The sequence below is a fragment of the Protopterus annectens genome, chromosome 6.part1 (genome assembly GCF_019279795.1).
Source record: "Protopterus annectens isolate FY-2018-M chromosome 6.part1, PAN1.0, whole genome shotgun sequence".
Classification (NCBI taxonomy): Eukaryota; Metazoa; Chordata; order Ceratodontiformes; family Protopteridae; genus Protopterus; species Protopterus annectens.
The window spans coordinates 551,079,331-551,104,384 of NC_056738.1; positions in this window are offsets into that span (position 1 = coordinate 551,079,331).

Below are 25,054 nucleotides of genomic sequence, written 5' to 3' on the forward strand. Positions count from 1 at the left end.
TCACAAGCAACTATCCAACCCACCCTGTAATGGAGGTCAGCCACAGCACATACACACACACCATAGCTACAGACGACCAGATTCGGACATGTTTAGGGCAAACATCACCCCCTCTGGCTCAACATCAGTATAGAAGGATGTACACACAACATGCACCCCTACCCTCACCATTAATCAGGTGCAAACTGCTTACTTACACATAAAGCTATGCATGTCCATACAATTCTGCTAGGTACTGGATTATTATATGATGTAATTTTGTGGCTACTGATACTCATTACTAGTGAGCTGTCTCTGTAAAGAGCTATGGAGAATGTCTGATGTCCTGTAATGTGTTTTTCCCTGTTTATGTCCTTCAGGTGTGATGCAGAGGCTTCCAGCCTATGATGTTCAGGAGACAGCATCCATAACTGAGGCCATCCTGGAACACTACCACATTCTCTTCAGTTGGGGTCGCCAACATCAGCAGGAGAGGACAGCCCTCTGGGAAGACCTCACACAGACAGTGAACACCTTGGAGAACCATGACTGCATGTACAAACAGGTCAGGCACAGAGCAACTGACCTGATTCGGCTTTCATGGCAATGGGCTGCTGCAGTGGTGAGGTACTGTTCCGCTACTGGTGGGGGACCAGCCAGAGAGGCCCCACTTACAGCAATGGAGGAGCACCTTGCCAACATATATATATATGTATGGAGATGCATATATGTGGACAAATCTATACATATATATATATATATATATATATATATATATATATACATATACATATATATATATATATATATATATATATATATATTTATATATATATATATATATATATATATATATATATATATATATATATATATATATACACACATATACATATATACACACACACACACATATATATATATATATATATATATATATATATATATATATATACACACACACACACACACACACACACACACACACACACACACACACACACACACACACACACACACACACACACACATATATTTATTTATATAGAAATATACATTCACATGTATATCCACATATATGCAAAGGTACATATATATAGAAATGTGAATACATACATATATATATATATATATATATATATATATATATATATATATATATATATATATATATATATATATATATATATATATATATATATAAATATATGTATATGTATACATAAATATACAAAAATATATGACAGCTACAAGCACGTGCAATCTGAGGGTCATGCTGCTGCACAATAGATGTCTACATCTGAAAATGCACTCACTGGACATATTCCTTAAAATGGGGAACTATGACATCTGTTCTGTAATAGAGACCTCGTTAAAGGCAGCAGGAAGCACCCCTGCACTACCAGCCTATTACCCATTCCATATCTCTTGGCTGCAGAACTGTGAGTAAAGCTCCAAAGGTGGTGGTGTTTCCATATTCATTAAGGAGGCACACACCTCCAGAGTGTTGACCATCTTAGGCATTACAGATCCTGCAGGCATAGCTAACATTGGGTAGGACAGTGGATCAGGTTGCAGCCTGCTATAGGTCCCCAAACATGTCCCAACACTCACACTCCATGTCCCTAAACATCCTGGAGGATAATATTGTCCAGCCTAACACTCACATACTGGTTGACTTCAACTACCCCACCATTAACTGGGAAAGTTACTCATGTACCAATGCACATGCCCATCACATCGACCTGGTCGTTCCTAACATGGGCAACTATTGCACAACACCAACAGACAACTCCCTCTTGTTATATCTGAACACAGATTAATCACCTTTGGACATCCATGGCCTTCCCATGCCCCTCTGCACAGGTAACCACCATGAAAAGCCTTTCCAATGCTGGATATGCCCTAATAACAACAGAGGTGGCTTACCTGATGGCAGCCATGCAAATGGAGACTAGTTGCATGACAGCTAAATCAAACAACAATGCACTATGAACATGTACACAAATGCATGGGTACTGCAATATCCACTACAACCAGGAACCTCACCTCCAATAAAAGGAAGCTGATCTGGTGGTCTCCTGCCATACAGACACTGTACAACAGAAGGAGGGAATTGATATGGAATAGCGAGAAGCCCCAAGACTGGAAATCAAACCTTATCAGCCTCAATTGAAGGTTGAACTCCCTCATCAAATACTACAAAGTTAGCTGTGAGAACAGAATTGGAGCACATAGTGAAGACAACCACAAGGTCTCATACAGTTATGTTAAGAATCTCCATGGCAATAGCAAGATTTGTTCTGAGCTACTAGACAATGGAACCTCCCAGACTGAGCCAACAAATACTGCCAGTATACTGGCTGGCATCTTGAGTGCAAACATTACCCCTCACTCCCCCACCCAAAGGACCAATCACAATACCAGTACACCACCAGGCACCCAGTAGTGCTGCAGCACTTGTTAAAACACCACTGTCCAAGGCCAATAATAGAGCTTCTATGGGACCTGAGAATATCCCTGGCTGTGTTCTACATGAACTACAAAGTGACCTGGCACCTTACCTGTGTGCCATGTTCAAGCACAGCCTCACCTCAGGCTTTGACCCTACTGAATTGTATACTGCTACAGTCATCCCTCCCCACAAACAAGGTGTAACTACAGACCCTAGGAAATACCGTCCCCAACTGCCTGACAAGTCTGTTATGTGAAGCTATGGAATGCATCATCATGCACCTAATAAACAGGAATATGTGAATCTGCAGACTCAAGATCCCACACAGTTTACCTTTGTAAAGGGTAGGTCATACATGCTCATTCCACCTGGTCAACTTCCTGGTGTCAGTCACCTGAGCTGTAGATTAAGGCAAGGTGACACATACAGCCTACATTGATCTGGCCAAAGCCTTTGATAACATTCCCTACTCACTAATTAGTTGGAAACAGAGGCGCAAACACAGAGGTAGATTAGACATACTGCTGTCATACATTAAGACAGTTACAGATGTCACTAGGTTTATTGTAACATCCTTTATGAGGGCTATGGCGTTGGTAATACCCATAGATGTGAGTATTTACTGATTGCATTCCCCAGAGTCCACAACTGATTTACCAAGGACACCAACTGCCTGGTGAACACATAAAACATAACAGGCAGACATGTGGCCAGTCTGTGTACAGTGTGCCAGTAGCGAGGTATGTCAGAGACATATTACTGTGAGTTGTGACGTCACATACTAAATGCATGCCCACACAAACCCTGTCAATCTATCAATCCACCATGTGTATAACAGCACTTATGGCACAGAATCTGTTCACATATCTGGGGAAATGTCCCTCATGTTGGTTGGCTGTCTCCACATGTCCTGTCCTGTGATGTATTGCCACCCACTGTTTGTGAATCTGTAGGCCACCGCCTCTGCAATGTCCCTCACACAGGCAAGGAAATAGGGCAAGGCCCACATTAAGCAATGTCCCATATGTCAGAACTAGCAACAATGTCCAGGCCCACAGCACAATACAATGTGAGCACCTAAATAATGGTATGGCCATAGCAATACCTGACATCTGCATATTTGTAAATGAACAAACAGTAAGTAGATAGCCAACAGGTTATGCGTTAGGATGAATGTTTTGCAAGATGCAAGATACATGTCTGAAACTGAAAGGTATGCCATTAATGCATGACGGCAGTCCTCAATGACATGTCCAAAGAACATAGTAGTCTACAGTTAATATCAACATATCAGATCAATATCCAGTAGGAGATATATATATATATATATATATATATATATATATATATATATATATATATATATATATATATCTATATGTATGTATAAACATACAGCTCAAACACCAAGAACAAGATACTCAGTACTCAGAGTCCAGTTTTGCATGCAGGGGTGTATGGTTTTAGTACTACAATCTGCAATCTACTCTTACCTGAAAAAGCACTGCTAAAAGTACTAACGTAATGATACAATATGTGTTAAACTATTTCTATCAACCAGTGCACTGTAGCATGCAAGTGTGACTGCATATAACATAGGATACTACTCATGTATGAAACAAATCCAAAGAGAAAAGATTATAGTACTACTCATGTATACCCATGTGTCCCATACAGTATACTTACACCCCTTGCAACTGTAATGGCAGCACATAGAAGCATGTTATGTACAGGGGATGAAATACACTTATTAAAGATGTCATTACTCTGTTATTTTATCAGACTAGAATGTGATCACTGGTTACCAGGGCTGAGCTATGCTTAGCAGGTGTAAACATTGCTTAAATGTGAATGCTAAGCAGATTTGTGCACTGGTAAGCAAAGCCTACACAATTTAAGTGCCTATTCATTTAACCATGCGTTAGCAGCTCTTAGCTTTGCGCAAACCCATGCAAACCCACTTAAAGGCGCTTTAAAGCTCCTTAATCACTCTGTCTCCATCAGCCCTTGTTCTGCCCAGCAACAAAATAAATAGCATAATCGTACCCCTCAGTAAATCAGATATCCCTGGAAATTATAATATTGATAGCAGACCCCTTAAAGTAGACCCAGTGGTGAGGGACCTAAGAACACAGATATATATATAGTAACCTAAACTTTGACCTCCAGGTAGCTACGATAGTGAGGAAATCATTCTGTGTGGCTCAACTTATAAGTAAAGGCATGGCATCAAGGGCTTGAACCCAGTCACAGCACATAACCACTAAGCCATCTGAGCTGTGAGGAATTATGTTGGTTTTTCAAGTATATCATTCAGTACACATACTGAATAGTAGTGAACAATTGCTTTAACTACTACAGTTGTTTAGTACTTGTAAGTGAAAATAGTGTTGAATCAGTCATGCTCTTATATGTAAATATACACATTTCAGATTAATATGGTGGGCTACATCTGAAAAGGTACATACAACACTCATGTTTACACAAAAATGTATATATATATATATATATATATATATATATATATATATATATATATACATATATATATATATATATATATATATATATATATATATATATATATATATATATATATATATATATACACACACACACACACACACACACACACACACACACATATATATATATATATATATATATATATATATATATTAGAATATATTACCATATCTCTCTCTCTCTCTCTATATATATATATATATATATATATGTATATGTATATATATATATATATATATATATATATATATATATATATATATATATATATATATATATATATATATATATATATATATAGATATATAGATATATATATGGATTTGTATCACTTCACTGAAAGACCATTTCACTGGCACTCATTTCAGTGAGACCAAATCACCTAAAGTTCATTTCACCTAAAACTCATTTCACCTAAAACTCATTTCACTGACAAGTAGCACTCTAAGTCAAGTCAAAGGTATATGTCCTTTTACCCACTGTAGTGCGATCCTGGTGTTAGTATATATAGTTAGTGGGTGTGGGGGGCACAGCTCCCCACTTTGAGGAGTGTGGAGGGCATAGCCCCCCACCTAGTTTGGTTTTACCAAATAATGTAAAACAAATCCAGACAACAGAAAACCAAATTAAGTGGGGGGCTATACCCCCACACCCCTAACTATATATACTTACACCAGGACCGCACTACAGTGGGGAAAAGGACATATACCTTTGACTTGCCTTAAAGTACTACTTGTCAGTGAAATGAGTTTTAGGTGATTTGATCTCAGTGAAATACTATGTTTCAAACCCCTACATAGCTATGTTTTGGTACTACAGTGTTATGCAGTTATTGCAGGCACCACAGAGCTTACATATTGGAGAGTTGTCCAAAGGTATCTTTGAAGGTGAGTGACATCAGCTGCAGTACTAAAGGAGGGGTGAGGGAATTGTAGGAAGTGTGAATGACCACAAAATCAGGTGTTAACAAAGACACACACACTCACACAGTTGCCAAGACCAGGATTAGAACTCCTACCTAACTAGCTTGCTACACTGCAGTATTACACAGTTATCATGAGTGCCATGGAGCTTATAGGGTTGAGGCTTCACTAAAGGGTTAATTCAAGGTGACTGATAGCAGACATGCTGACGTGGGAAAAATGGCAGGTTTAATGGTGCGAATGGCCTCAAAATCATTCATCTCTGCACACACACACACACACACACACACACACACACACACACACACACACACACACACACACACACACACACACACACATATTATCACAGTTGCTAGGACTAGGATTTGGACTCCTACCTAACTAGCTTGCTACACTACAGTATTACACAGTTATCACAACTGCCACAGAGCTGATAAGGTTGAGGCATGGCCAAAGGGTTATTTCAAGGTGACTGACATCAGCAGGTGTGCTAAAGTAGGCCAATGGCAGGTGCAGTTGTGTGAATGGCCTCAAAATTATGCATCTCCACACACATAGGCCAATGTCAGATGTAGTTGTGTGAATGACCTCAAAATTATTCATCTCCACACACATACTTACACACACACACACACACACACACACACACACACACACACACACACACACACACACACACACACACACACACAAAATCACATTTGCCAGGATCAGGATTAGAATTCCTACCTAAGTAGTCTGTGACACTACAGTATTACACGGTTATTACAAGTGCCACAAAGCTTAAAGGGCTAAGATTTGGCCAATGATTTATTTCAAGGTGACTAACATCAGCAGGATGGGCAATGGGAAGTGCAGTGTGTGTGAATGGGCCATAAATCATTCCTCTGGAAACACACACATTCAGTCACACACAACTTTACATTTGACAGGACTGAGTACACAAATGCTACATGAATACTGATTTGTACTATTGTGTTACACAGTTATCACAAGCACCACAGACACTGTAGGGCTGAGGGCTACCAAAAGGAATTTCTACAGTGACTGACATCAGCACATCATGTGATATCGGCCAGTTGGATGTGTAGTGAGTGGGACAGGCCTCATAATGGAAATCTGTCTGTCACTGTCTGTCTCTTTCTTCCCCACATCTGTGTGTGTATGTTTGACATATTATAGTGTGTTGGCCTTGGATATGTGTGAGTATTCCTATCCAATGTGTGTATGAAACATGAATGGTGTACAATTTGGTGTGTGCGCACAGACATCTGTGAATGACAAATATGTGTGTTGTCAAACATGGGCTTCATTTCTCTTTCATTTCTCTGTGTGCAGGAGCATGCCCAGTATGACCTTTTGTATTGAGTGTGTGAATCCATTCCAGGTAGGGTTGTACTCCAGTCCAGGGTTTGGTACTCTACACATACAGCTAGCAACCTGTTTCTGCAGGATATCTGTAGATAAGTTGACAATATGGAGTCGCAATGCACATCAGATGGGGGATACTGTAACTATTGCTGTATCTCCTGATTGTGTTACATGGTTGGTGTTTGCAGAGATATTCAGGCATATGCACTATTTTACACTGTGATGTATGTTGTCATCAACTACTGACAGATATAATTATTTGCTCACAGTTATTTACTGGGAAATTCCAGATGAATGAAGCTAAGTCCAGTATTGTGGTCCACAGCCTACACAGTCTTATTTGCTCACAGTTATTTACTGGGACATACCAGATGAAATGAAGCTGAGTCCAGTATTGTGGTCCACAGCCTACACATTCTTGCACACTCCTGCCATTCTGGAGGGTTAGATACAGACACTTGCTGATGGGTCTGTGTAAATGGTCCAGTCCCTTGGTACTATGGTGTCTGAGGATCCCCTTCTTGTACATATATCAACTTTACAGAATGGCCATATCCTGCTGTGGCCATACCGCTCAGCTGTACAGATTCACCCAGGTTACTCAGAGGCAGGGCTCATATAGCTGGTCAGTTCCCCTTCACATTGTGGTTTACAAGCAGGTTTGTAGCCACCCATTACTGGGTTTCCAGGCAGGGGTAGTATGGGCACATATCAGAATTTCAGACTTCACACACTCCATGACATCCATGCATCTACACCCCCCCCCCACTCTGTTATTCTATCCTCTTCCTAACATTATGCAAGCGATATCTGAGCAGTATCCCTATAGTTGACCCTTCATGCCAGCGGTATTTATGGATTGGTCCACAGTTCATGCAGTGGGACATGGGGGGCATGCTACTGGAATTTGTCAACATGGCCTTGCATTTGTGTTCTGTTGACTATGTATGTTAGGTTGTTAGTTGTGATCTCATGAGATACCATACACTGGCACTACAGGTGAGGCACAAGCCTTTGACAGAGGACTGTAGGCCACTTGGTAGTGATGCAGGCCATCTGTAGCAGGCCACTGCATTCTGTCACACATTTCCAGGCTGCAAGCCAGTGGATTCTCCTGGGGTGACAGGGTAAGTGTGCAAGGTGTTAATGGCAATAGTTCCTGTCCATATTGATCCATTGGTCTAGATGCAGTCAGGGTGCCGCTTACAGCTAAGGACACACCTGCATAGGACAGTTCTTCAGCATGCTGCATTCTGTGGGTATTTCCATGCAGAAGTGGGATCATACTGTACTCATTCCCAATAGCAAGGATATGACCTGTGATAAACCTGTGGCTGATGGTGGGGTGAGCTCAGTCCATGTGTGATATGGAAGCTGCATTTTGTGGTCTGCCAGTGATTACTACACAGACAACTAATGTGCTGCTAACCTGTCTGTACAATTCCAAAGGTGCGTGCAGCTGACAGTTAAATTTTATGCAATCTGTCTAGGGTACTTCCACCTGTGTACTGTGTGTACGTATGGGCCCACATTTATGGCATGCTCATCTTTCAGACGGTGACATATATTGACATCTGGAGAGTGAGTATGGATGACTGCTGACATGGGTATTGCTGAGAAGCATTGTGTTTGGCACTGCAGTTGTCGGAACATGGCCCTGTCAACCACAGTACTGGCCATAGGCCTCTAAGACACAACCCTCCATGCTTACATGCTGACCTCATCCAGACAATACTGAACACACAACAGCCTAACACACAGACCCCTGCATATTGTGCACATGCAACAATCTATCCTGTAGATTGGGCCAGCTCGGGTAATCTGTGTTCCACTGATACTACTCCTCACACTTACATGTTACTGCATTTCTACATAGGATTGTGGGGGGGGGGAGGCACACCTGACATGTGTAAACTGTGCTATAACTGTACTGGTATGTCAGGTACTCTGTTGGCTTCCACATCATTTTGTATTCTGACCTATCATGCAGACTGGAGGCATATCAGTGGAGTACAGATCTTAGGTTTTACTGACCTGCATTTCAGTTTAAGACCTTTACCCTTCAGAACTAACATACAACTGCCAGACCTGTTGCAGTCTGTCAGTGTAGGTCTGGAGGGGGGCTGTTTACCATTGCCGTCAATTGGAGGCCTTAGCCCAGCCTTTCTTTATGGTCATCTACATCTGTCCTGCAGGAGGAGGCTGGTGGTGGGTATGTGAGCCTCACTGACATGCATGTGTGTGTCCTATGGAGAGACATTTGGGCCACCACATGTACTGCAGTGGGATTTGTCACCTTGTCTAGTACTGCCTAGAGTGTTGACAACGGGGGGATTTCATGCTGCCCATACAGGTGTCCACTATCTGCTGCCATCCCATTCAGCCACCCGATTCCCTTGCATGCTTGCATCCATACCATAGATACAACTATCAGAACATACTACTCCATTTAGTAATTGATAGGAAGAGTGACTTACCTTGTGGCTGGGCCAGTACTGAGGATGGTTCTGAAGGGCTGACTATGTTGGATGCACATAGTACACTTACTATACATGGTAAAGAACAGATAGTGTCATATTTGGCATCCCTTTTACTGTATGTGCGAGTCAGAGAGAGGTGTCATTCCCTGGGTCCCTACCATGTCAGTGTATGTGCAATGTGTTACCTCTTTGCCAAGGCCTGGGCATACTGGGCATGCCTCCTTTTGCCTACATGGGCAGGCTCAGGTGGTTCCTCGTCTGAGTCCCTCTATGCCTGTGCTGGCCTTGGTAATGGTGGGGGACTTTGTGGCCTTGCCCCATGCTGTTCCTGCTGCACCTGTTTCGACAGGATCATATTGTGTAGCATGGCACATACTATGAACATTTGTGTACATTTAGCTGGAGAGTACTGCAAAGCTCCACCGGATTTGTCCAGGCAGCGGAAGCATGACTTGAGCATCCCAAACACATGCTCTATTATGATTCTGGTTTGTGCGTGTGCTTCATTATGGAGTTCTTGTTCAGGTGTGCATGCATTTCTGAGGGGTGTTATCAGCCACGGCAACAGTGTGTAGCCAGCATCCCCCACTAGGTGACCATATGGGATGTCCCCACTGGCAAATGACTGGTACAGCTGTGTCATATGCCAGATGTGGGAGCCGTGACAGCTTCCAGAACTGCCAGCACACACATTCAAGATAATGCCCTGGGCATTGCACATGACCTGGCAGTTGATGGAGGTGAAGGCCTTGTGGTTTATGAAGACCCTACCCCACTCACTGGGTGGTGCTTTGATGTATATGTGTGTGCAGTCTATAGCACCCACTACCTCAGTGTATTCTGCTATTTGGTGGAAGAGATGCATACTGCTGATCAACGTCTCATGGGTGATGGGGAAATATATGTGCTCACCGGCATGTATTGACATGGCATCCAGGAACTGGTGGAGTACCCTGGATGCTGATGCCTGTGAGATCCCCATGATATACCCAGTTGCCCTTTGGAAGGTACCTGTGGCTTGTATTCTTAAGCCTACACATACCTTGGTATCCACTGGGATGGGTTCCCCTCTGTTGGTTCTGTGTGTGAGGCACGGCAGGCACAGATCAACAATTTGCTGTAGAATGTCCCTGTCCACCCCAAAGCACTCCACTATCTCCAGCTCATGTAGGCCCTGGTAGGTTACCCTGGGTCTGTACACTCTTCTCCTCCTCCTCACTGTGGGATGGTCATCAGCATTCACATCCTCACCACCCTCAGCCTCTTGCACATATTGATGTATGAGAGTGACAGCAGCCCCTATCATTTTGTTAGTTTTGTCAGGTAAAATTTCTCTGTCTGTGTACACCAGTGGTGGAGAGTTTGTGGGAAAAAAAACAGAGTGAAAGGGATTTGAATAGTTTATAGTAGTGTGCTGGGCTGGGTTGCTGCCTGTGTAATTGGCTGATTCTGATACATTTCACCTGCTAGCTATGCTAGTTCTCCTTGATTGCCTTCCTACTGCTGTTTTCCCTTCCCATTGCCTTCCTGTTTAAGCCCTGAGGCTCGCTGTGCATACCCAGTGCTCAGATATGAACTGAGCTGCTATTTCCTGTTTTTCTTTTTTTTTTTTTAAACCCGGTGTGCGGCGTGCACACCCATTTAAGCAAGGAAAACAGTGCTAAACAATGTGAGACACACATCCTTCCTTAGCTCTGCTTAGCTAAGAGCAAACACGGGTTGCAGGGCTTCAATACGTTTACACCAAGCATGACATACCCACTGCTGAAGTTATCCTCTTCTCCTGCCTACATGGCTACCTATTCCTGCACCTGCATGATTAGGTGCAGGCTTCCACTAGGTAGAAATCTCTGATTCAGTAGAGGTCCCATCATTTGCATACCCCAGTGTGCAGGTCCATAGTTACAGTTCCCAAGCACACTCTTTCCCCTTGGCACCCAGTGACCCCTTGTCTTGTTTTAATTCTGCCTGCCATTGATTGTAATAACAGAATGCATATTTCTGTTAAATGGCAGTTTCCCCCTTTTTTTTATTTTCAGCACCACTGTGTTTGCGTACCACTGCCCTTGGCTTAAACGGCCGAGATCAGCCAAAAAAATAAGTTTTATTTTTAAAAAAATTATGTGGCTTTTCATGCCAATGGCCTTATATTTGGCCATTGGCTTGTCTGTTCTACATAATACATGCTTTTCATGAGCTGTCATGCCTCCGTTTTGTCAGATGCACTGACACTGTTCCTATACGGAATCCGTTCAGCTTGCTGGATCGCAAAATCACCTCATTTGCATGTTTTTCACCAGCAAATGAGGTGATTTGCATACTGAATGGAATTCCATGCAGGAACAGTAAAGGGCCATTCGTGCATGCAAAAACAGCCCTATCCTGGATCACACGGCAGCCATATTGCATGCAGGAGCTGCTACACTTTTCCTGCATGGAATTTGGCCATTTGTGAATCTGGCTCACTGACTCTATTTTTATCTGTCTCTTTGCCATGTTTTCAACCTACTTTCTTCACTCTTGCTAATGCTCGGGCTCACTCCACTACCCTACCGTACCCCACTCTCAATTCCCAACTACCCCCTCTTGCTCTACGTTTATACTTCCATAGCACCAACCACATATTCTTCAAACTAATACCATCAGTTCCCTCCAAAAGAAAACAATCAAATGATTTGCTTCCAGTAGTAACACCCACTCATTTTGCCACTCAAGACTCTCTCTCAGACTATCTTAATCTTTCCCCCTATAACTATCAAATTTCATCTCTACAACCAACCGAGTACCCTCCTAAAGTTTACTAATCCTAATTACAACAAATATAAAACCCAAGTTAAATAAGATGCTCCTAACTCAGATTATTTTACTGTTCCTCTTCACTCTACTAGACTTCATCACCGATTATGAAATCCACCTCCATAAAATACTCAGGACTTCAACCAATCTTCACGAAGAATATTAACATTTACTCAACATGCCTTTCTCCATAACACCCCGTCTCTACAAACCAACCATATCTGATTTATTTATCTATTAATATCTCAAAACTAAGTATCCAAATTTACAATCAAATACCAAACCAAGACCAAAATATAACTGGCCACACTCTTCCCTCTATAAAATATCAATTAAAAAAATAGTAGGGATATTCTCCCCAACCCAGTTACCTCTGTTTATAAAACCATCATGTCCAACCCCAAAATAAGCCAGTCATCTAAAACATCTCAGCACAAAACAGAACCCAGAATCACCTTACAAAATATGAGCCTAAGAAGTATGTGCAATAAAATCCATGACATATATCCCTACCTTGCCACATATACTCCTGATGTATTCATAGCTACTGAAACCTGGTTAAAATAGAAATGGAGGATAATAAGATCACCCCCCTAATACAATATACTCAGGCATGACAGACAAAACAAGTGTGCAGGTGGTGAAGTAATCATCTGTAAAAATTCCCTAACCATCATGTTACTTCCACAGGAAATACCCACATTTAACAATGCTAAACTTCTAATAAAACTAAAAATCAACAATAGGAAAATTGTATGTTTAACAGCAATTTATATACCACCAGAGAATAACATTAATACTACTGAAAGCATTCTGTACTGGATATCCAAACAAATTAACCATGAAACTATAATACTTGAAGATATAATATATATCCATTCAAGGAGCACCTCCATGATCAGTTCTGAAAAGCCACCCCTAATGACAACAGTCTTTAACCTAGCATTATGGACAGTTGGACTACCCTTGTTTCTCCTGCCACCCTTGTTGACTTGGGTCTCTTGAGGCAGTGTAGCAATTGCCTCATGTACACAGGCAACCCTCTACTAATAACATAGACTAGTACAGCATGAGAGAGATGTATTTACACCAAGAATCTAGAATCCATGCTCTCTCTCTCTCACTGAAAATAGTAACATGGAGAAGGCTGTCAACTCATCCACCACTACATCTTCACATAGTAACACTACTCATACACACAGTATGCATTAAACACTTAAATAAATCCACATACATGGAGGTTCTTTTGAAAAACTTACTGAAACATCAGAGACCTCCAAAACACAAGTCTGCTACAGGTAACACAGTCTCCACAGCACCCATGACACATAGCAACACCAGTGTCTCATCCACCAAGCCCGTAAGGCATAACACTCAAAAAATACCTTTTCTTGTCATTGGAGACTTATTAGTGAGACACAAGGATGTCCCACTCACCAGGCTGGACAAGGAGAAAGTCATGGTCAGCTGCCTGTCCTGTACCAGGATTCACCAAATCACACATGCACTCAGGTCACTCAGCAACAAGTACCGTTATGACTCTATCATAGTTCATGTTGGTGTGAATGACCTGAGATGTACCTCACTGGACTATATGAAGAGAGACATGGTCGAGCTCTCTGAGTTTGTGTTCTGGGCAGGTATGTTTCTAGCCTTGAGCAGCATACTACCCTCACCTAGAATGATGCCACAGTATAAATGAAAAATGACTGATTTCAATAATTGGCTTAGTTTTTGGTCTCATTCCAAGGGGATCCAGTTCCTATCTGCCTGGGAAGCTATGGTCGACAAACCTCGCTGATTTGTCAGAGATGGTTTGCACCTGGCACCACTAGGCTTTCAGCTGCTGGCAAAGGCTCTTGCCTCCCCCATAGTGTTTTTTAGGTAAGGTCTTGAAAACAACATTCCTGACATGAAATTAACCAATCAGAATAAAATAAGGGTCATGCTGCTATGTCTTAGGAGCTTAAACCAAAAAAACTGCATTCCCTGGAAGCAGTTCTATCACTAGAAGATGTAGATGTCTGTGCAGTTACAGAAACCTGGTTTAAGGTCTCAGAGAGTACTCCAACCTTGCAAGGCTATAATGCCTTCCACACCTTTAGACCGTAAAATGAACGTGTGAAAACCAAAGGAGTCGGTGTTTCAATCTATATTAGAGATAAGTTCACCTGAAGTCTAGTTAGACTGGACAACTCCATGGAGTTACTCCAGGTCCAGGTTACAGTGGGTAAGACCACCATTCAAGACCTAGCCAGTTAAAGATCCCCCTCCATGGGTAACACACACAAAGCATACTTAACCAAACTGAAGACAATCCAAATTTTACCGAACACACTGGTTATGGGGGATTGGTGGTGCTGCGGTAGCATTGTTGCCTCACAGTAAGACGTTGTCCTGTTCAATTCTCAGCTAGAGCATCTTCTGTGTGGAGACATGCGTAAATGGGCGTACCTTTGTTAAAGGTTGTGCATCAGGGCCGGCAACTCGGCACATAAAAATCTACTGCCAATCATTAGCGGACCGGAGTTCCGCTCTGGCGACCCCTAACCGGGAAAAGCAGAAAGACACAACAACAGCTGGTTATGGGGGATTTCAATTATCCCACCATCAACTGGGAAACCTACTCTAGCCCAAACTCACTAGCACAAAAGTTGCTTGACTCTGTAAATGCAAATGCCCTGTAGAAAATTGTCCATACCCCGACAAGAGGAACAAACATTCTAGAGCTGGTCCTCACCAACATGTCAAACAGGTGCACTGCTGCAACTGTTGGACCCTCATTAGTTAAAACTGACAACAAATCAGTCACCTTCAAACTGACACAAACACCAGGACTCCCAAAGGGTGAAATCAGACTAAAAAACTTCACCAAGGCAAACAATACCTTCCTAGATGAAGGTATAAATGCATTCCAAGCTCCACCCCAAGCTGAAAGTGGTAACTACGTTGAAGCTTACAATAAAGCCCTCTACAAACACTTGCATAAGTGTATAAAATTGGATGTGCTAGATAGAATCAAAGCCAGAGGCCCAAGTACAATTAAGTTGTCATGGTGGACTTCCAGCATCAACAAACTCTATAATAAATGCAAAATCTTGCTGTCCAAGAAAACAAAGACAAGATTCCCAACAGTGGAAAAACACTCTCTTCAGCCTTAACAGGCAAATAAGAAAACTTGTCAAATATTCCAAGATCTTCTTTCAGAGAAAACTAGCAAGTACTGCCAAGGATATCCATAAGGCCTTTTATAGCTAAGTATGCAACCAAAAGGGTAGGACCCAAGCATGTGAAGAACTGGTGACCAATGATATCACACACACTGACCGCACAGAGATAGTGAACCTGCTATCGGATAGGTTTGGCAACAATCTCACTCCCTTCTTCCCTCCTAACTTACAACAAACCTTCCCCTAAACCTCCCCCTACCTTACATATCTGAACAGCAGGTCCTCAAAGCCTTGTCCAAGGCAAAGAACATGGCCTCTATGGGACCAGATGACATCCCTGTCTGTATTCTAAACAGGCTAAAACATGAATCAGCATTACCACCAAGTACCCTTTTCAACCATAGCCTAACCACAAGCTTTGTTACTGCAGAACAGAGAACAGCTACAGTTATTCCCCTCCACAAAGGTAGCTTAGCAACAGACCCAGGGAATTACAGCCCCATAAGCCTGACCAGCCTAATCTGTAAGCCCATGGAATGTATATCATTATGGACCTCATAAAAAAAGACATAGGTGACCTCCAAACCCTGGATCCTACCCAGTTTGGCTTCATTAAGGGCCAATCCTGCCTGTTAAATCCACTACATTTAACAGGCAGGATCTGCCTTTCATGAAGCCAAATCCAGGATCCAGTGAAACCTGTCTTTATGAGGTCCATAATAATATACGTTCCACGGGCTTACAGATGATGGCCAGCCTCATCTGTAAGCCCATGGAATGCATATCATTATGGACCTCATGAAAAAAAGACACAGGTGAACTCCAAACCCTGGATCCTACCCAATTTGGCTTTGTGAAGGGCAGATCCTGTCTGTTAAATGTGATGGATTTCTTTGAAAGTGTGACCAAGGCCATTGATGAGGGCAAATCTGCGCACACAGCATACCTCAACTTGGCAAAGGCTTTTGACACAATCCCACATTCAGGCATTACTGATAAACTTAGCAAACTGAATGTAAACCCCTTTGTTGTAAGATGGGTTGCCAACTGGCTCACAAACTGGGCACACACTGTCAAAGTGGGTGACTCCACATCAACCAGCAGACCTGTTACCAGTGGGGTGCTAGAGATGTCAGTGTTGGGCCCCCTATTGTTTGGTATATACTTCTCAGAAGTTCAGGTCAAAACTAAAGGGTTGCGGCTGACTAAGTTTGTAGACGACTGCAAACTAGGTGCAATCACTGAATCCCCAAATGATGTCAGTATACTCCAGGATGGTCTCACATAGACCAACAGCTGGTGTATTAGTCACGGTTTAAAACTGAATGCAAAGAAATGTATCCTCATTCCTTTCAGCACAAACAATGCCCCTTCACACTATCAAATCAGTAACAGTACCCTAAGTACCCATGAAGTGGTAAGGGACCTGGGATCACAGGTTGACTGTGACCTTAACTTTGACTACCACGTGTCTACCATTGTAAGGAAAGCTTTCCACGTAGCTGACTTGATTAGTAAAGGCATCACCTCAAGAGCAAAATAAGTTATAACCCCCTGTTCTTGGCCCTTATCCGTCCCATAATTGATTATAATGCTCCATTTGGTATGTACCATACTAAGCACCTACAGTAATTACAGAAACCTCAGAGGTTTCTAACAAAGATGATCAAGGGTATCCAGCATCTACCTTACACGGACCAACTAAAATACGTCACCATACTCCGTATTGTATAGACTTCTTAGTGGAGACTTATGCCTGGCCTACAGAACAACCCAGGACCCAAACCTAATGAACTTGCTGCATATCCATAAATCAAATGGGTCTAGGGCAACCCATTCCAGGGATGTAAATATGGCCTAAGACTTAAATAGGACATGCTGGAGGGACAGATTTATCTCCCAGTGACTACCACATCTTTGGAACAGGCTACCAATTCATGTGGAACAGAGCACCTCTATCACACTGTTCAAGAGAAACCTGGATGCGTGCATGGGGCACTGTAAATTCTTACCAGGGATAGCACTCACAACCCTCCTGGACATGGGCAGTCATCACTAAATGCAATCTTGAGTATTGAATAGTACCTCTATGGCATTACATTGGGTTGAAACGGCTAGGATTAAAATTACCTCCAGTTGGATAGCCTAGTAATCCCCTATGATCCTATAAACTGGCAACTCAGAAATTCCACTACCCTCTCCAATAAATCCATAAATCTATACAAATTCAGACAATTAATAACCACACCTACTAGAATCAGTAAAACTTCAGGGAGACACTGAACATTTGAGTGGATTCTTATGAACAAACCAGACAAACTGACAAAAGTAGTTTGCCTCTCAGCATAAGTGACCACATACCAACATATGCTATTAGAACTCACCATAACCTAGATAACCCTATTATATGTAATTAAATAAGAAATACAACCAATTTCAGAAAATATATTTTCATTGAAGCACTAAAACAGTATAACTGGAATGTTCTTAGAACAATGCCACTAGATAATGCTGTGGAATATTTTGATAACATGTTATTATAGACTTTAAATAATCTAGCACCAGTACATAATAAAAGAGTAAAGTCCAGCTCTGCATCATGGCTGACAAAAGATACAAAAAAAGAATCATGACAAAGAGGGATAAAGCCTGAAAAAATTGGTATAAAAATAGAACTTAAAATACCTTTCAGCAATTTAGACAAACTCCATGTCAAGCAGGATAAGCAAAGATACTATACCAACCTACAAGACAAACATGAAACAACCCAAAACTTTTTTGGTCATCATTAAATAAACTACTCCACCCTGGCAAGACCACCACTCCCTCTCCAGGAACAGAGAATTTGACAGACTCTGTCCTCACACAGTTTAATTCCTATTTATGCAATCAATATTATCTCTCTTAGACACTAATACATCTGTTCCCCTCTCTCTAGCCCTGCCCAGTCAAAACTACCCACAGCTCTTCAGTTTTAATCCAGTATCTCTCTTGCTCATAAGGAAGTTGACCCTTAAATTAAAAACCACTCCCACAACTGTAGACCAACTACCATCATACTATCTAAAAATGGCCACAGAAGTCATAGCCTTCCCTGTGTCCATACTAATTAACAGGTCCATAGCAGAAAAATACATCCCATCACTGTGGAAAAATCCTACATCATACCACTGCACAAAGGTGGCACATTTACACAGTTTAAAATCTGCAATCTGATAACGATTCCCTCTTCCCTCTCCAAAATATCAGAAAAATACATCCATATGCAGCTGAAGCTGTACCTAACTTCAAATAACCTGTTCTTAGAAACATAACATGGCTTTAGGCCCCAGCACAGCACCTCTACTACTCTACTACACTTTAACAATATGTTGTTGTTGTTGTGTCTTTCGGCTTTTCCCGGTTAGGGGTCACCACAGCGGAACTCCGGTCCGCTAATGATTGGTAGTTGATTTTTACATGCCGAGTTACCAGCCCTGATGCACAACCTTCAATGAAGGTACACCCATTCATGCATGTCTCCACGCAGAAGACGCTCTAGCTGAGAATCGAACCGGACAGCGTCTTACTGTGAGGTGCCAACGCTACCGCAGCACAACAATACAATAAACCAAAACAGAAACAATGGTTTGCTTGTGTACACTACGTTCTTAGACTTGTCAAAGGCATTTGATAGTGTCTCACACCAGTAACTGCTCGTCTGACTCTCCTCAATAGGACTTTCACAATACTCCTTGTTGTGATTTCTTAGTTACCTATCTGGAAGGTAACAAACCTACTCATCCTTTCAAACAGTAACTACAGGTGTCCCTCTGGGATCTATCATGGGTCCTTTCCAATTTAATATATTTATTAAGACTTCCATACCTCCACTCTCTATGCTACTTTAGTTCAGTATGCAGATGACTCAACTTTAATATGTCTGGCCTCAATAATAAATAAGCTCCAAGACATTACCCAAAAATCTTTCTCCTCTGTAGAAAGCTGTCTCAATCAAGCCTCCTATTCAATCCCAAGTAAATGAAGTTAATGCTTTTTACCTCAGAAAGTTGCCAAAATCAAACACACTTTTACGACAAAGTCAGCAAATAATACTGTCATGAAACTGTAACTTAACTCACAGTAAACTTCCAGGCATGATAATAGATACAGTTCTCAAATGTGACCAGCATATACTGTACACCATTAAATCTACTCACCAGAAACTAGGCTCCCTTTATAGGATCAATAGATTTCTTACAGATGCTGCAAGAAAAACTCTAGCCGCCACCTTCTTATTGACAACTCTCTAATATGCCACTTCCCTCCTAATAAACTTAAATGATACTCAAAGAAAGAAACTTGCCTCCTGGTATATATAATTTAATAGCTAAAGTTGCCACCAATCCCCCTCATAGGCCCCAGCATTGTCATAGCTTAAAGTAATTAAACTGACTTGACCTACACAACTGCCTAACATATTCACAAGTAACTACAGCATACAAACTAATTCATCATCCAGAAACATACCCTGCACTATATAACTTACTATTGACCTACTGTCCAGCAAGTGGCCTCCGCTCTAGTAACAAATTATTATTACTTACACATAAGTCAAATAATGTTGCAGGAGACTTGCTCTACTCCCAGTACATTGCTAAACTTTGGAATAGTATCCCCACCCAAATAAAATTCTCAAACTCAATAGCTTTAAACCACTGCTTAAACAACATCTTAACCAGTCCTGGTCCTGCATTTGCTCATCACAAGGCTGAGATTTTGTGTTCATCATACAATACACCAAATACTCTCCTTAAACAGAATACACTCAACCTCTCATTGAAATGACAAAACAGTTTTTATACATAACTGCTGCCTGCCCAATCCACTAAGTTGCATGTGGGCTTTCTCTTTAGTAACTTCAACCTCTGTAAAATCTTAGAATGTATAAATTTAACTACTGTTTGTCTAAAATGTAAATATATATGTAATTACTCTGTTTAACTGGAACTTAGTAGAATGCAATGTAAGCAAATGGAGCATTTCTCCTTTCGCCTCTGCTAAAATGGGTATTTATGGGTTGGACTTTCCCAGTAAACAAAGACAAATAAATAACTAAATAAATAAAGTTCTCTGCCTACTCCTCACCTATTTCCTGTGAGACAGGAACATCCAAACTATCTTTGTTCAGTCTATCAATGATCAGAGTCAGTCCCAGATGAAAGTCAGAGAGTTAAAGAAATGTTTATATCTAGGAAGTATCCTAACTATTTAATTGATGAGGTTTTGGAGGAAGTAAAGAATGGGAGAAAGGATAGGTTTGCCCCTATTTTGGGAACAGGAGATACAGGTATGATAGTACCAACAAATGTGCAGGGTACCACACAACAACTAGGGGTGACGTCACCAGAGACGAATTTAAGAAACCTTGGGGGTAATTATGTTATGTTTTACAATCAGAATACCTCTAGGGTTAAAAACATTATTACCCAACACTGGAGCAGGTTTAGGTGTTATTCAGAGTTGGACATTTTATTTAACAACACCCTAGGATTCACATACAAAAAAGGCAGGAACCTCAAAGATTTACTGGAGCATAATGGTTCTATTGTTTCATGTAAGAAACTGGGAACCTACAAATGTGGTGCATGTGCTCAATGCCTATACATACCTAGACAGGATTCTGTACACATCCTATCAAGAGACTATCAGATTCAGAGTAGTAGTTTTTCCAACTGTAATAGTGAAGGCTTGATTTATTTAGCCCTATGTAAAACCTGTGGTGCATTTTACATTGGAAAAACTACTCGTAAACTCAGAAGGAGGATTTATGAGCATTTATATGCTATTGGAGTCGAAGACATTAAAAATGCCTTGTTCAAACATACACTGACATGTCCCCAAGCAAAATAGGGCTTCTTTGTTGTAGAAAAGGTTCAATGTGACATGAGGGGGGCCGTGGGAAAATAGGATAGAGGTGAGAGAAATATTTTGGCAGCTGTCATTGGAAGCCAACAGATCCCCAGGGCTTAATGAATACATATCCATTGCCCCTATTTTAAAAATGAGAGATGCAAAACTATAAAATAAGTGTATATACCATTTTGCAAGTTCTTTTTGTTGGTTTTTGCATTCAAGTTTAATTATCTGTCCAACATATTGTGATGGTTTTAGTATTTATACATTTTTATTTTAAAGTTTTTTTAAAAAATGCACATGTTTTTACCTGTTTTTATTTGTATTTGTGGCAAGTTGTTAGGTTGTCATGAATATCTTAGTTACAGGATTTAATTGGTGTCAATTAAACAATTGTTTTAACCATTGATTAATTAAATTGGGAGGGGTATATAAGTAGGCACAGCCTTCATTAATTTATTCTACATCTGAAGAAGTCTAGTGGACGAAAACACTTTGTATTGTGTGGTGTTAATGCGAATAAACCTGCTGCTGCTTACACTTACAGGTTCGTGCTTTATTATTATTACCTCCTACCTCTTTGGGTGCCTGTTGTGGTTTTACTGGTTCTTGGTTCTGTGGCACCCTTTCCTTGGAGTTTTTGGATAACAAATTATTATTACTTACACATAAGTCAAATAATGTTGCAGGAGACTTGCTCTACTCTCAGTACATTGCTAAACTTTGGAATAGTATCCCCACGCAAATAAAATTCTCAAACTCAATAGCTTTAAACCACTGCTTAAACAACATCTTAACCAGTCCTGGTCCTGCATTTGCTCATCACAAGGCTGAGATTTTGTGTTCACCATACAATACTCACCAAATACTCTCCTTAAACAGAATACACTCAACCTCTCACTGAAATGACAAAACAGTTTTGATACATAACTGCTGCCTGCCCAATCCACTAAGTTGCATGTGGGCTTTCTCTTTAGTAACTTCCACCTCTGTAAAATCTTAGAATGTATAAATGTAACTACTGTCTGTCTAAAATGTAAATATATATGTAATTTCTCTGTGTTTAACTGGAACTTAGTAGAATGCAATGTAAGCAAATGGAGCATTTCTCCTTTGGCCTCTGCTAAAATGGGTATTGCTGGGTTGGACTTTCCCAGTAAACAAAGACAAATAAATAACTAAATAAATAAAGTTCTCTGCCTACTCCTCACCTATTTCCTGTGAGACAGGAACATCCAAACTATCTTTGTTCGGTCTATCAATGATGAGAGTCAGTCCCTTCTGATTTGCATACTTAGTCTAAAGGTGATCAGAGCATTTCACCTGCCGACGTATAGATTGTCAGCAGTCTGAGTTCCCCCTCTTCTGCCAGACCTAGCTTAGTAGCATTTTGTGTCTTTATTCCAAGCAACCAACTTGGTCAGGATTCATTTTCCTGCTCCTCCTCGCACATTATCTGTCAGACTTGGTCAGGATTCATTTTTGTATTCCTCCTCGCACATTATCCGTCAGACTCAGAATTATGCCCATATAGTGATGCAGTGATTATTGTCACTTCCACTTCTCCACTCAGCAGTTCCCATTTAGCCAATTACGTTTGTAACTAGGTGTGTGGCTCTTCCTCTCTCCAACCACGTACATCATGCATCTTCCCTTACTTTCTGCAAGGGTCAGGCCAAGTCAGCAGTCCTGAATTTCAGTAAATAATATTGTTTATTATGATAGCTGCTATCCTTAAGATGTACAAACATATTCCTATGTGCCAGTTTCTTAGAAGTGCCAGGAGCATTGTTGAGTTTGTATCTATCTGTCTAAGGTGGGTGACCTTAATAAGGATGTCCATAAGTTACAATTCAAGGATGTGATTGTTTTCTTATTACCTTGGCCACAAATTGTATTCAACAAAAAGAAGATGGTGTTCTCATACCTATTGTTAGATTATAATGTGGTGAAATGAATACAGCTTTATGTCCCTAGATGGTTGCAGGTTTTGTGCTAGATATCATAGAAACAGATTGTAAAACAGAATTGGGGTCCATTAACATGTCATGATGAAACTGAAAAGACCAAAAATGTTCAAACCACAGTTTAGTTACATGAAAATCTAATGTATTTTGACTATTTTTTTATTAAAAAAGCATTGGAAGCTATATGGTTATATAAACTATTCTCAATACTAAATATATGGTTAAGTACTTTAATTGTATAAATTACCCTTTTATTAAAAATGGTACTTTTTTCATTTATCTTGTCATTGGTAAGAGTGTTATTTTAATGCATGTAGTAGTCACAAATCTAGAAATGCAATACACACCAGAATGAGTCTGATCTGCTTTTAGTGTGTGTAAAACTGAATGCAGCTTAGGAAATAAGATTTTTGAATGCATTGTAAATGTAACTAATGGTAATGCTAAGTGTGATGTTGGCAAGCATGATATGGTAATAGGGAAATTGTGCATTTTTTGGGAAATAAAACACTATTGTGTGATACCTTATTAGACAGGTTGCATTTAGAAGTAATTTGGCAATATAACATATATACCAGACATGGATATAGTGAAAGGTTTTCTATCAGAACCCCTTTCCAGCTCAGGAGGCTATAAGAAATCATTACTGAATGATGAATTTATTATTCTGTAAACATTTATAGATTATCAAACCTTAGTGGTTATCATCTCATGACATTTTATGTCATTACAATTGGAACAATAGTATTTTAAAATAAGGATGCCTGCTCTGCTAATCTGCACATCTGATGAAAGGAGGTTACCTCAATATGGTGTAGTTTCTGATTTTTAATAAATAAGTCTCCACAATATGGTGGTGACAGTTTTTGTATTCATGTTTCACTTTTCTCGGCACCTGGGACTTAATGACTTTGGAGTAAGTTCATATATATTATTGTTTCCCAGGGTTGAGGATGGATGGATGGATTCTTCTGTAGTCCAGTCAAAAACTGGGTCAAGTTTGACCTACATCACCTTTTGGCCATGAACCTGTCCCAGTTGTTGGTCTAGGAATAATTATTCTGCAGGAAATCAACCACTCTTCACCTTAAGATTATCCCCAGTAATTTCCTTGCTCCTCCATTTTAGATGATTACTCCAGTTTTTGTTTTCTGGACAGCATATAATACTCCATTTTCCAATTATGTGTTGGTCTTTATTATGGGATATACTAGCACACTGGCCAGAATCCTGAGGACCCTTAGATGCAGCCAATTTAGTCGCTGTTGATTTTCTTCCAGGTCCCCATGGAGCCTCTTCCCTGTCTATACTGGTGTCTGTGCATTGCTTTAAACACACTGCCCTTTCTCACTTTTATCATGTGCACTCCCCTTGAATTTCTTCATGAAGAGTAAATAAAATGTATTCTGTGTTGCTAAAATTTCCTAGCCTTTTCTGATTTTCTTTCTATCTTTACTTACCTTGGCAAGGTCATTCACTCCCTTCTTGC